This window comes from Phalaenopsis equestris, unplaced genomic scaffold (assembly GCF_001263595.1).
Source record: "Phalaenopsis equestris unplaced genomic scaffold, ASM126359v1 Scaffold198945, whole genome shotgun sequence".
Classification (NCBI taxonomy): domain Eukaryota; kingdom Viridiplantae; phylum Streptophyta; class Magnoliopsida; order Asparagales; family Orchidaceae; genus Phalaenopsis; species Phalaenopsis equestris.
This window is the reverse complement of record NW_018218841.1, coordinates 177619-185705: the sequence shown is the minus strand read 5'-3', so window position 1 is coordinate 185705 and position 8087 is coordinate 177619.

The window sequence follows — 8087 nt, the reverse complement described above, 5'->3', positions numbered from 1 at the left end:
TGGAATGAATTTTTCTCAACCAATTTCCATGATTAAAGAGAATTCATTAGGCTAAATGGTAGATTCTCAAGCACCATTAGAAACTTTGAATGCCATAAATAACAAGAAGAATAACCCATATTCAAATTATTATAACCAAGGTTGGAAAAACCATCAAACTTTAACCCGAATAACAATTCGGGTGATAATAATGAGCAATGGGGAACAACCAAGTAAACCCATTGAGGAACTAGAAAATCCAAGAGAATAATAATTATAGATATACTTATCCTCCAGTTTTCAACAGTGATACAAAATTTAAGGAGAAGAAGTAGTGTTACAAAAGGGAAATCAATTATAAAGTCAATGAGCTATAATTAAAAAAATTGAGAATCAACTTGGGAAAATAGCAAATTCATTAAGTAATAGATCCCAAGGAACACTTCCTATTAATACTAAATCAAAGCTAAAAGACCAGAATAAAGAGCAAGTAAAAGTCGTTCAACTTAGAAGCGGAAGAGTGTTGGAAGGTAGGGTTCAAAAAAAAATTGAAGTAGAGAGAGAAGAAATTGAAGAGTCAAAAGAGGATGATCCAAACGATTCTGAAAGAAATCTTTCTCCACAAAAAATTGATTTGGAAAAACCACCACCTCCATTTCCTCAGAGACTTTATCAGTAGAAGTTGGATAAGCAATTTTCAAAATTTCTGAAAAATATTTAAGAAACTTACAATTAATATTCCATTTGCTGAAACCTTAAAACAAATGACAAGCTATGTAAAGTTTATGAAGGATACTCTCAACAGGAAAAGGAAGTTTGAAAGTAATGAGACTGTTGCACTTAGTGAGGAGTGCAGTGCTATAATTCAAAAAAAGCTTCCTAAAAAGCTTAAAGATCCTAGTAGCTTTACAATTCTATGTGCAATAGGAGACAGATTTTATGGGAAAGCTTTATGTAATTTAGGTGCAAGCATTAACCTTATGCCATTATCAATATTCAAAAGATTGAGATTAGGAGAAATAACCCTACTACTATAACTCTGCAGTTAGCAGATCATTCGATAACATACCCTAAAGGAGTTATAGAAGATGTCCTAGTAAAACTGGATCAATTTATATTTCCTGTTGATTTCATTATGCTAGATATGGAGGAAGATAAAAAGATACCTATCATTCTGAGGAGTCCTTTCCTAGCCACAAAAAGAGCAATGATAGATGTGCAGAAATGGGAATTAACAATGCCAGTCAATGATCAAACTGTTACTTTCAATATTTCAAGATCAATGAAATATCCTATAAAAGGTAAAAATGATGAATGTTATAGGATGGATGTTAAAAGATATCTAAGTGAATGTCATTTCAACACAACTTATGAAGAAAAATACTAGATATGGAGGAAGATAAAAAGATACCTATCATTCTGAGGAGTCCATTTCTTTCAATAGGGACAGCTGTGATAGATGTGTAAGAAGGAAAATTAATAATGATAGTTAATGATCAAGAAGTAACATTCAATATTACAAAAGCTATGAAATATCCTGCAACAGAAAAATACAATGAATGTTTTAGAATGGAAGTTACTGATTATGTAAGTAATGAGCTATTTAATAAAGAGTTTGAAGAAAAATTGAGGAGAGAAGAATCTATTGAGAATGAGGATGAAATTAAAGAAGAAAATTTAGATTATATTCATAAAAAATTTGAAACTTTAGATTTGTTGGAACATAATAATAAAAATCATATTCCTTCAAGGATTAAACCATTTGAACTTGAATTCCTGAATATTTAAAATATGCCTTTTTAGGAGATTCCTCTACTTTACCAGTTATATTTTCCTCAAAATTAATGATGGAAGAAGATGAAAGGTTGATGAAAATTTTGAAAAATTTTAAGAAAGCCTTTGGATGGACAGTTGCTGATATTAAAGGAATCAGTCCTTCAATTGGTATGCATAGAATTCATATGGAAGAGAACTGCAAACCGAGGGCTGATCCTCAAAGGAGACTGAATCCTGTTATGAAAGAAGTTGTTAAGAAAGAAATTTTAAAGCTGGTTAGATGTTGGAATTATCTACCCTATTTCAGATAGTACATGGGTTAGTCCAATTCACTGCGATCCTGAGAAAGGAGGAGTAACTATAACTGTGAATGAACATAATGAATTAATAACTACTAGATAAGTTACAAGGTGGCAAATATGCATTGATTATAGAAAATTAAATCTTGCCACTAAGAAAGGTCATTTTTCATTACCCTTTCTATATCAAACGTTGGATAGACTAGCTGGACATAAATACTTTTATTTTTTGGATGGATATACTGGTTATCACAAAATACAAATATCTCCTGAGGATTAAGAGAAAACAACTTTTACCAGTCCTTATGGTACTTTTGCTTTTAGAAGGATGTCCTTTGGTTCATGTAATGCCCCTACTACTTTTCAAAGATGTATGATGGCAATTTTTTTGTGATTTAATTGAAAAAGGGACTGAAGTAATCATGGATGATTTTTTAGTGTTTGGAACTTCATTTGACTCATTTTTAGAACATTTATCTAAAATTCTTAAGCACTGTGAAGAAACAAATTTATTCCTTAATTGGAAAAAATGCCAATTTATGGTAGCAAGAGGAATTGTATTAGGTCATCAAATATCAGAAAATGGTATGGAAGTAGATCTTGCTAAAATTTAAGTGATCGCTAATTTACCTTATCCAACAAATGTAAGGGAAATTAAGAGTTTTTTAGGACATGTTGAAATCTACAGGTGATATATTAAAGATTTTGTTAAGATTTCTAAGCCTTTAAACCACTTACAGGAGAAAGATGCAATTTTCACTTTTGATGAAGAATGCCTAAAAGCTTTTAATTTATTAAAATAAAAATTAATCATTGCACCAATTATAGTTTCACCAAACTGGGGAAAACCTTTTGAATTGATGTGTGAAGCTAGTGATTATGCTATAGAAGTTGTTTTAGGAGAAATTTAAGATAAAATTTTCAAAAAAATTTATTATGCTAGTAAAATTCTTATGAAACTCAAATCACTTATACAACAACTGAAAAAGAGTTATTAGCAATAGTATATGCTTTTGATAAATTTAGATCATATTTAATTGGAACTCATTGTGTAGTGCATACAGTTCATTCTACTATTAAGTACTTAATGAAAATGAAGGATGATAAACTTAGAGTTATATGATATATTCTTCTTTTGGAAGAATTTGATTTTGAAATAGTAGATCAAAAGGGGAGTGAAAATCAAATTGTTGATCATTTTTGCAGGCTTGAGTTAGAAAAACCACTTTGTTTTGAAAAAGAAATTAATGAACATTTTCCAGATGAAAAATTGTTCACTATTAATGCGTGGTGTGTTCCGTGGTATGCCGACATTGTGAATTTTATTGTTAGTAATATTATACCCTATGGAATGACATACCAACAAAAGAGGAAATTTATTTCTAAAGCTAAGACTTATTTTTGGAATGACTCATTTTTATATAAACAAGGAAAGAATCTAATTATTCGAAGATGTGTACCATTGGAAGAAACTTATGAAATTATCAAAAAATGTCGTAATTCTAATTTTGGGGGACATTTTCGTGTTGATAAAACAACATACAAAATTTTACAATCTAGATTTTATTGGCCTACATTTTTTAGAGATGTTATGCTTATATCAAAACTTGTTGTGATGGATGTCAAAGAGTAGGCAATATTTCTAAAAGAAATGAGATGCCCCTCAATTATATGCTAGAAGTTGAAATATTTGATGTTTGGGGATTAGATTTCATGGGATCATTTATACCATCTCTTGGAAATTTATATATTCTGTTAGCAGTGGACTATGTATCCAAATGGATAGAAGTTGTTGCATTACTATGATGTGATGCTCAAAGTGTTGCAATTTTTTTGAAAACGGACACATTTTGTAGATTTGGGATGCCGAGAGTTATCATTACTGATGGGGGAAGTCATTTTAGAAATGCCAAAATGGAGAAATTAAAAGAATTATGGAAAAATCTATGAATCCAATAAAAATGGATTGGTTAGTCAAACTTGACTATGCTTTATGGGCTTATAGGACTACATACATAACTCATATAGGAATGTCCCCATATAGGCTAATATTTGGGAAAGTTTGTCACTTACCAGTTGAACTTGAACATAAAGCATATTGGGTGATTAAAGAGTTCAATTATAATTTAAAAGATGCTGGTGAGAAAAGATTATTGCAATTAAATGAGCTTGAAGAGATAAGGAATGAATCTTATGAGAGTGTCAAGATTTATAAAGAAAAGATGAAGATGTGGCATGATCAAAGGATTCTTACTAAAATTTTTTAGTCAGGGCAACAAGTTTTGCTATATAATGCAATGTTAAGATTATTTCTAGGCAAACTTAAGTCCAAGTGGATGGGCCCATTTGTTTTGATAAAAGTTTATCCTATGGAGCTGTGGATATTAAAGATCCTAAGTCTGAGAAAATATTTAAAGTTAATGGACATAGACTGAAACCTTATTTTATAAGGGATCAACAAAAATTTAATTATGAAATGATGTTGGGTCAACCAGAATAAGCACTGGTTACATCAGGCTAACGACGTAAAACCAAGCGCATTGTGGGAGACAAACCATAGTTATCAGAGTGTTTTTATTTTAATTGTTGTTTTGTGTGTGATTAAGAAAATTGGGGTAGTATTTTTGAAACTATTATGAGTTAGTAAAGATTTAAAGACTTTATTTAGTAACCAAGACATGTTAGAATGTGAATTTGGATGTTAAGTTGAATAGTGAAAAAATGTGCACAGGCGCTTAAGCGCCTGATCGCGGCAGTTTAAACGCATCTGTGAAATTAATATTCCAAAAGTTTTAACCACCAATTTGTTTGTAAAAACATGCCAATGCATTTTAAAACAAGCCAATGCATTTTCTAAACATGTATAGGAGTTGTTGGAAGGATTTATGCCTATACATAGAAGGGTTTTGTGAAGCAATTTTACCCTAGATCATTTCTAACTCTAAAAGTCTAAGAGAAAGTGAGATTTAGAGAAAATGTTTTCATGGGAGATGGATTTGAAGAAGAAGGAAGAAACCATAAGGAAGAGGTTCATTAGTTAAAGTGCACGAGAGTTGTTTAACAGTTTCTTAGTCGTTAGTATTCGTTAGTATTGAAGGGATATCAGAGAAGATCAACAAAATTGAGAATACTATGACTTTACTGAAGATTTATTGGAGACCAAAGTAATTGAGTTGCAAGCACATCTAGAGCATATTGGATGGCAATTGAAGATGCAATTTAGTCACATAAGTTATATAGAGGAAGCAAATAAGATGATGTTCATAAAGCTGAAGTGGATTGAAAGAATAGTATCAGAGCTCGTCACCACCGTCAGTTTTATCAACTCTATATTCCTGGAGAGACTAATGAAAGATAGGAATTTGTTCCTTCGAATGAAGAATGGAATTAAATTTTTTGTTAGAATTTGTATGTTAGAAGTTGTTGTTTTCAAGTGGTTTATTGTTTAAGTCTTGTTCTTAGAATTTATAAATTTTATATTTGTAATGATTGTTGTGTATTTATATTTAGGAAAATTTTCTCATCCAAGACTATTTGGAGTGAGAATTAAGTGTTCAAAGGTATTTATACTTGTTTGTGAATTAATATATGTTTGTTTGTGTGAAAATTTGTGTTATTTTTAGCCTCGAACTGAAATAGTTATTATGGAGAATTTTGAGAGAGAGGGGAGTCATAGGAAGTTGAAAATAGTCATTTAAGTGCTATGAGATCATTTAGGGGTGCTTCACTTAGGCAAATAGTGCATTTTAATTTAATTTAAAAATTTTTAAAATCGTGCACTAACGCCTAAGCGCCACATCTCGCGCTTAAGCCCCGTTAGGGGGGGAGCCAACCCAGAGAGGCAGGCGCCTAAGCGCCATTTACCCGCGCTTAAGTGTCGGTTCAAGAAAATCGATTTGCAAACTGTTAAAAGTGAAATTTCAGCCCAAAAATCACCATTTTTAACGCCACCGCCACCTTCAACCTCTCAAGTTTGCAATTTTTTAGGGCTAGGGCACATCTAAAGTGAAGATTTCTTGGTGGAATTAAGTGAAATTTGCTAGATCCAAGTTCCTTGAGGTAAGAGTTTTACTTCTATGCAAAAATTTTAGATTTCCACTATGTATTTTGAACATATTTGGAGAAATTTGAAAATTCACTAATCATGGTGAAAAATGAGAAAAAAAATCTATAGAAATTGCATGGGAAGTGTAGTTTATACTTTGGAAATTTAGTTTAGTAATTTAGACTTAATTTTTGAAGTTATTTTTTGAATTTATAAAATTTTTAGAATGGCACCAAGAATGAAGAGGAGCAAAGGAAAGAGCCCTTTTGATTCAAGTAAATTTATTAGTTCGAAGGCTCGGGATCGGTACAGTGATGCGTTGCAATCACAGAAACTGATTCAAGAGCGGCGTTTTAGGAATCCAGGTGGAGACGTAGAGGATTTGATTGTTCGCTGACAGTGGGAACGATTCTGCTGTTTCTCTGTTATGGCGGTTATTTCTGTTGTTAGGGAGTTCTATGCAAACCTCCCTGAGGTTGAAGATAATAGAGTCATGGTTCGAGGAAAGTTCTTACCTTTTTCACAAGAGGTAATCAACTTGTTTTATCATCTGCCACCTGATACGTTATGTTTTTATGCAAATTATAGTCCGACAAAAGCGGAGTTAGACGAGATTATTTCTTACTTGACTGTTGGAAGAGGACTTTGGAAGTATTTTATTGTTATTGCGATGTTTGTAGTAGTTAGTTATTTGTTTTAAAATTCTGGGGTAGTAACTGTTGTGAGTTTTGTGATTTAGTTAGTTTAGAACTTAACTTAATTCTATATCTTTTGAAAAGATGAAAATCTTGCTAACTTAAGTCTTAAATATTAAATTTCAGAAACTGCTACCCTGTACTTTTCTTCTATCATGTTTGTGAGTTTGTTTTTATGTTGAGATTGTGAAGTCAAGTTAGTGTGTTAGTTTGTTTTTATGTTTATACCCATTGTTTAGAAGTCTATTGAATCTCTACATGTTTAATTGAAATGAAAATATTAGAAAATTTGATCAAAATTAATTTTACTCCTATTTTTAGCTTTATACTTGTATCATTACGGTATAAAAATTCATGTTAGCAGTTATTCTAATTTTCACTCCTGCTTATATATATTTGATGCTAAACTGTTTAATCTGTTAAAAAAATAAGTTTAGGGGGGATGAAAAATATTTTCAAAACTTTAATTTTATTTGTTCTCAAATGAACTACAAGTGAATTTGGTTTGAAAAGAAAAATTGACCATGTATATGAAGTTATATTAGGGAAGTAAAGTTTGATTTTTGAAATGAGTAAGAGAATTTAGTTGAAATTTTGAGTAATGAAGAAAAACTTTAAGTTAACAGTTTTTAGTGTAGAAAATGATTAATAAAAGTAACTATCTTTAGTAAGAAATATTGTATTTTTGAAAATTTTAGAAATTTAGAAATTTATTTTTAATACTTAAATTTCTTTTATTAAAAATAATTTTCAAAGCTATTATTATATTTATAAGTAAGAGTTTTGTATCAAGACTTTGCTTTAGGAAAGGAAAAGTAGAATTCAAAATTATTAAAGGTCTATCCAAATATAGTAATCCTTACCTAAAAAAAAATATAGTAAGTAAAATTATTATTAATAAAAATTTTTAAGTAGAGATAATAAAAGAATTGCTAAATTTGGAAAATCTACAATATTTCTGAATTACATAGGAACTCATGTTTTCATCTTTCTTAACATTAAAAATTTCTAAACTTTAAGTTGGTCTCATTTACTTAATATTTTTTCTAAATTGGACTACTATATTTCTAAATCTAAATTTTAGTAATTTATAAAGAAACTCATATACATATCATACATATTTAGTTTTTAAAGATTGAAGTGTCACTTGAGGACAAGTAACAATTTAAGTTTGGAGATCTTTGATACGCCTAAAATATATAGTGTTTTTAGACATATTTTTATACCTATTTTTGAGATATTGCGCTTTAATGGAAGGTATTTTTGTGTTTTTCTTTCAGGTACAGGTAAGAA